Here is a 6841-nt window from a genome sequence, read left to right on the forward strand (position 1 = left end):
TTTTTCTTCTTGTGTTTCTTGTTGCATCATCTTGTTGTTTCAGCTTGCCACACCTGCCCATCATGCCAGCTCGCTGTCTTCTTTAGGAGGCATCAGGAACCGAACCAGGGACCTCCCATGTGAGGCTCAATTGCTTGAGCCACATCTGCTTCCCATTAATATATAGTCTGTCAGTTAAGATTGCATTTGACTGCATGGAACAGAAACTTGATTAAAGTGGATAAACCATTTAGGCTTTTTTGATTGACTGTTTTCACATAAGCTGTCAGAAGGTAGTCCAGGGATGTCAGAATGATTCTCTAATGTCAAGGACCTAGGGTCATTCTATCTTCCTACTTTGCCATGCTTAGCATGTGCCTCCTGTGCTTGTGGGCACAAGAAGGATGCACAGGCATTGCATCTGCATTCCAAGCCTAAAAAGGTAGGAAGAGCAAAAGGCAAATGCCAACTAAGACCCTGCTCTTTACAAAGGTTTCCTGGGAAATGAATGTGGCTCAGGTAGTTGGGCACCTGCTTACCACATGGGAGGTCCCGGGTTCAGTTTCTGTTTAGGTGCCTCCTAAAGAAGAAGAGTAAGACAGCGAGCTGATGCAACCGGCTGGTGAGGCAAGCTGACACAAGATGACTCGATGAGGAGACACAACGAAGAAACACAAGAAAAGACATAACAAGCAGGGAGAGGAGGTGGCTCAGGCGATTAGGCACCTCCCTCCTACATGGAAGGCTCTAGATTCAGTTCCCAGTGCCTCCTAAAAAGAACATGAACAGACAGAGCAGACGGTGAGCACAAACAACAAGGTGGGAAGAAATAATAAATAAAATAAATCTTGAAAAACATTTTATCCAAAGGTTTCCTGGAAGCCCCCATCTGGCAAACGTACACCTGAACTCATGGGCGAGAAGCAGGTCACCTGGTCACCTCTAACTGCAAGTGAGTCTGGGAAGATACATAGTTTTAATTGGGCATATTGCTGCTTTGAACATAAGTAGTGTTCCGTTGGCCAGCAAGAATGAGAGGATGGATATTGGAAAGGCCACCTGCAGTATTTGCCAGTTCAGCTGGAGTGACTCTGGTGTAAGCTTCTGAAATCTTTACATGTAATAAGAGCACAATCTTTCCAATTAAATAAAAGGGCCTAAAATTAGAAACAGTTTATTTAGAATATCAAAGTTTACAAGATCCCATTGAATATCCTCAGCAAGCTTCCTGTTCCTCTACCTTAAAACATTTCTTCTGTAAACAAATACGTAGGGAACCAGAGGCTGAACTGGGCAGACTCCTATCTGGCATCCTCCCCAGTGACTGAATTGGTGGTGGTTGATCAGCTGTCAGCACCCAAAGCTGGATGCTGGCATCATTTTCTGGAAAGAAAAAAAAGGGGGTGAAGGTAGAAATGAAGCCAGAATGTATACCCATAATAAAGGCATAGAGTGAGCACTGCTTACTTTTCAAAGCACTTTCTAGATAATGGATATTTGGTAGGGAGGAATAAGTGCTGCTAACATGACTGTGAACAAAGCAGACAGACTACAGTGATTTGCCCATGTCAGGCAAAAAGAGAGATGCCAAGCCAGGTGTCAGACCCTGGTCAGAGGCTTTTTAGCACACTAACCCTTCCAGAGGCGTGATCCAAGAATCACCCAGGGAAAGAGGAGTTAACCAGCTGAGCACAGTGTGTGTCTGCAACTTGGGGCCAGAAGCACCATCTATGGCAGAAAGATCACTTCCTGGGCTTATCTGGGCCTAGGAGTCTAGAGTCCTGGAATGGCATGTGCAAGGAGGGAAGGAAGAGTCAGTGTCCTCTAAAATGTGAATTTGTTACCAATATTAATCTCCTTGAGTTTGCTTTTTCAGCTGTAACACAGGGCTCATAATACTTTACCGTAAGAAAGCACTTCGTGAGTAGTAGTAGTAATCATTGCTACAAAGTGCTCAAGAAGACAGAGCAGGACTCATTTTGATGCCTGAGTCAAGTTGTAACGAAGACCACGAAGTTTACGTTAATAGGAGGAGTCCTGTCTAGACACCCAGTGTCACACACCAAATACCCTCCTCAGACTGAGATACTACCTTCCCCAGACTAAAAGATCTCCTCACAGCCTCTTCTCTCCTTACCTTGTGTCCTATTTCTACCACTGCAGACAGCTGGTTGCCTGGACCAAATCATTGCCAAGCCCCTCTCTGTTGCTGCCTTTCCCTGTAGAGACTGGAAAGGCTGTGGAAACTAAGCACTCCCATTTTCCTCCTGCCCTCGATGCTGTGGTGGTCATGTGATGCAGTCTGGCCAATGGAGGGAGCGGATGCTTCTGGGAAAGTTTCTGTGTTTCTTGATAAAAGGTGCAGAGGTAGAAGGCTCTGTCCTTTTCCTCTCTTCTTGCCTTGAACCAGTTTCATTTGTTAATTGTAGAAAAATAGAGATGAGCAAAAATATAAAACATAAGAAGCCAACAAAAACCCCTTAAAAAAAAACTAAACTAAAAATTACCCCTGATCCCGCCACTCAGAAGTAACCTTTTATTAACCTAAATATTCTGGTCTTTCATAGGGGACCACATGTTTTCTAAGTTCATAAATTCATATGGAGCAGGGAGGGGAAAATGTAACCATTTTAGAAGGTAGCTACAGTTTGAACTTTTGCTCTAAGAAGATGGAAGGCTTCCTCCTAAGAAGAAAATTTGCCTTTTTTTAAGGGAAATACCTTGAGGAGATTTGGGAGTGTGTGAAAATTAGGACAAGAAGAAGAAAGAACTCAGTGGGACAGTGTCCCATGGAAACTCAGGTAGGAGGACATTTGGAATCTTCAGGCACATAGAGAAGGGCAGTGATGGAACAGAGTGATGTGGTAAAGGTAGCAGGCCCCAGCAACATGTCAGCTAACCCAGAAAAGAGGCAGGAAGGAGCTGGTGGGGTTGGCTTAGGGGTTTAAAGTGTCAAATATTCTATTTCAAATTAATAAATGTGCCATGGTGGGCTTGCTGTTGCTATGCTGTAACTGCCCTTTATCGTCCTCAAGCCTTCAGGAAAGCTGTACTATGCAAGGTGACCTGTTGGTGGTGCTTTGAGGGAATGGAGAAGGAGCTGCTTGAGCCAGGCTGTGGCATGCAGTGGACTGTGGCAGTGCTTATCTGCCCCTCTTCTTCTAGCAACAGCACCTCTTTCCATTAGAAGTCCTCCCCGCTTTCAGTGGTCCTGACAGCAGTCAGCCCCAGTGCCCTATATTCTACATCCCTAGCACAAAGTTAAAACTGTGACCATGCTAGCCTCTCATAGCACCCTGTTCCTTGCATACAGGGACTGAAGTAACTGATGGGCTCTGCGCTTAAGCTGGACCAATAAAACCCCTTGCCAGAATTTTCCCAATTGGACGTGTAGGGATAGGACTCTATGATCCTCTTACATTGAAACTTGTGTGGTAGAGGTCTGAGGTTGTGGGTAGCCATTTACCCAGGCACATGGACAAGTCTACTCTGTAATGGGAGAGATGGGAAAGAGAGACAGACAGACAGAGATGGAAAGAACCCTGAAGGTCTGAGTCCTGATTCCAGGTCCTGAGACCCACTCTTCCCTTGAGCTACCACAGCCTTCCCCAGCTCTGTGAACTAGTGGACTGCCTTCTTGGTGTATATTTGTCATTTGCACAAAAGGTGTCCTAACTAATGGCAGGGGGAAGAAAGGAATAGAGGAGTTCACAGCAAGAGGAAATCAGCCTCCAGGGTAATAAGAATCCAGGGGCAGCTGGAATTAGAACAGGAATACATACCAAGCCTGGAACTATTGGGTATAGTACCAGGTTTTTCTCAATCAATGAGGAGTTGAGAAAAAAATTATTTTTGCAAATTAAAGGAAAAGGGGCAATCACTGACAACTTGTTAATTTATGGACATCAGGGTTCATACCTTTCTGAACTAAATGTAAATGTGTGGTAGATATGATTTTGTCACATTCTTGGGGCCATTTTGCTACTTTTCTTCCAACCCTTACCCTTTCCATGTATAACTCTCGTTTCACATATTCCACTGTCCACGGCTAGAAGGTCATTAGAAAACCTCATGCCAGCTATTTCAAATGTATCCTTGATGAAACTCAATGCCAAAGTGGCTAGCAATAATAATGGTACCAAGAAAAATAAATTGAAGCATCACATTCTCTTCCCACGATTAAAGTACTAAGAAGTAGTGAAGTGGACACAAATCAGACAAGGATCTGGGACATCAGCCACTGCTTATATTGACAATGCAGGAGAATAAGATGTTTTGGTTTTACGGAGCCTGGTGCTATGACGTTGTGTTCTATGTAAACAATTATAGGAATAAAGTAGTGAAAACTCCTGGAGACTGTCCTTTTACCTTCACCATCCCAGTTGTTCTGTACAAATATTTGAGAGCTGCCCTAGGAATGTGCTCCTCTAAACACAAATTTCAATGAGGCTAATTATGAGAGTTTACCACATAAACTCAGAAAAGCCCAAGAAACGTGAAACATGAGTCTCAATTTATGTAACTCATCCAGCTATTTAAATGCAAGGACAATCTGACTCATAGTTCATATGAATCATGCTTAGAGATCCAGATTAGCAATGCAGAAGGATTTTCAAGTCATCACACCAGCCCTAAATTCCTATCTAGGCAGTTACCTGATAAAGAATGAAACTTCTGTCTTGGTTATGTTACAGCATTTGGGGTATCTTACTATAGAGTCTAACCTATATCCTAAGCAATAAAGTCATAGAGCTATGAAAGAATGTCTACCTACTGGTTCCAGTCATCAGCAAGGAAAAAGGAAGCACACAAATAGATCGTCTCTGTCTTCCTTTCCAGATCCATTCTCCTTCCTTTGCTCGCCCAATCTGTGGCCAGGAAGAATGACTGTTAACAGATTTCATCAACCAGGCATCTGACTTCTGGTTGTGTTTTGCCAATGAGAGGAGCTGGCAGATCAGAAGGAAGAGAAGAGAAATGCCAGGCTATTTAGTCCCTGGCTCTATCCATCTCAGTTATGGTTTGGCAGTGATGACATTTTTTTTCTCCAAGGTCACAGCTTCTGTCAGGAGGCCCTCTCCAAAGCTACAGGGCTCTCCAGCTTCCAGCATTCTCTCCTTCCCCTTGACCCATTCTAAGCCTAGGAGTGGTAATTGTTAATAGCTCCAATGCATCACTATACCTTGTTGGGTTTCCTTATAACACATTTGTAGAGTTCTGCTATTTAATTCTCTGTTATCTATTTCTTGCCAGTACCCTGACCAATACAATACTTCTCCCTCAAATTATAGCTATTAGTTAAAACAACCAGTGACATAAAAAAAAAAACAGCAGACACATGTGCCAGCAGAGCCCTAAGCCTCAGCAGAGCTGCAACTCCTACTCTCTGGTTCATTGGACTTACCCAGATCAGCTAACAGGGAGGTGAAGAAGGTCAACCACCACACCAGGGAACCAAGAGTGTCAACAACTGCAAGCAGAGGAATTGCATCCATCATCCATGTGGAATCTAAGCCCCCTCTTGATCTAGAGGTGGAGTGGACATCACTATCCCAGGGTCCACAGGATGGAGGAATAAAATATGGATTAGAGTGGACTTACTGATATTCTACTATAAAAATATTGTGACTAGTAATAGAAGAAATTGTAACATTGAGGTGGAGAAAATGACCACAGTAGTTGCTGAGGGCAGGGAGAGGGAAGAAGAGATGTGATGTGGGGGCATTTGGGGGACTTTGAATTGTCCTAAATGACATTTCAGGGTCAGATGCTGGACTTTATATATCCCGCCATAACCCACTGATTGGACTGGGGGAGAGTGTGAACTACAGTGTAAACTATTATCTATGTGGTGCAGCTGTGCTCCAAAATGTGTTCACCAAGGGAGATGAGTGTGCCACAGTGATGCAGGAGGTTGTTGGTGTGGGAGGAGTGGAGTAGGGGGGTGTATACGGGAACTTCTTATATTTTTTAATGTAACATTTTTTTTGGTGATGTACGTATCTTCAAAAAAATACAATTTACAAAAATGATGGGGTGGGGGGTGGGGAGTGGGGTATATGGGAACCTCTAATGTTTTTTATGTTTTTTAATGTAATGTTCTTTGTGATCTATTAACTTTAATTTTAAAAAGTATAAAAAATAAAACAAAAAACCTGCAGACATGCAAGTCCAAGAAAGATGATTTATTAGATCAACAATATAATTAATCAGAGCAAACATACATTAGCACCCAAATCTCATAGTGCAACGGAAATATATCCCTATTTCATTTGCATCCCTGTAACTGGAAGAAGCCAAATGGCATCTAAAATATTTGTGGCTCGGCCAAATAATTCCATTAAAAAATACTTTGATCTACTTATTCCAGAGTTAAAGCTTATCCCCAAATTTCTCCATTATTAATTTCAAATATCACTGGCTTACCAACTTAATTCCTTAGCTGGGGTTCCAAAAAGTTCAGCCAGGAAGGTCTGAATTAGAACACAATTTTTTTCAGATTTATGTTTGAATAAGGTTCCTGGAGGCCTCCAAAATTCTCACAGGCCAAAAAAGAGTACAGTTCACAATATAACTCTCATTCCATGGCAAAAGAGAGGCAGGGAGAGAAAGAAAGAGGGAAGAAGAAGGAGGGGTAGAAAAGGAGAAAGAGAGAGACAAAGAAAGTAGGGAGAAAGAAACTCACCTGTCAAGTTCACAGAAAGCAAGATGATTCTTCACATGAGGTATTGCCTCTTCTGTATTAAGAACAAAAAACAATCCTTATTTGGGAGTGCTCCTGAAGGGCACACAGGTAACAGGTAGGGGATCTGGGGGCTGCGACTGCGGCTTTTCTTCCAAACATATCAACCTCCAAAGGCAA

At 42.9% G+C, this 6841-nt stretch overlaps 1 long non-coding RNA gene across 1 annotated transcript; it reads right to left on the reverse strand.

The window, feature by feature from the left end:
* Positions 1-1127: 1127 nt before the first annotated feature.
* On the reverse strand, positions 1128-6142 carry LOC111764654 (uncharacterized). Its single transcript, XR_011649281.1, has 2 exons — positions 2117-6142; positions 1128-1362 (listed from the first exon to the last, which is right to left on the reverse strand). It is a non-coding gene; the product is annotated as an uncharacterized lncRNA (long non-coding RNA).
* Between the last annotated feature and the right edge of the window lie 699 nt (positions 6143-6841).

The sequence above is a fragment of the Dasypus novemcinctus genome, chromosome 1 (assembly GCF_030445035.2).
Source record: "Dasypus novemcinctus isolate mDasNov1 chromosome 1, mDasNov1.1.hap2, whole genome shotgun sequence".
Taxonomy (NCBI): domain Eukaryota; kingdom Metazoa; phylum Chordata; class Mammalia; order Cingulata; family Dasypodidae; genus Dasypus; species Dasypus novemcinctus.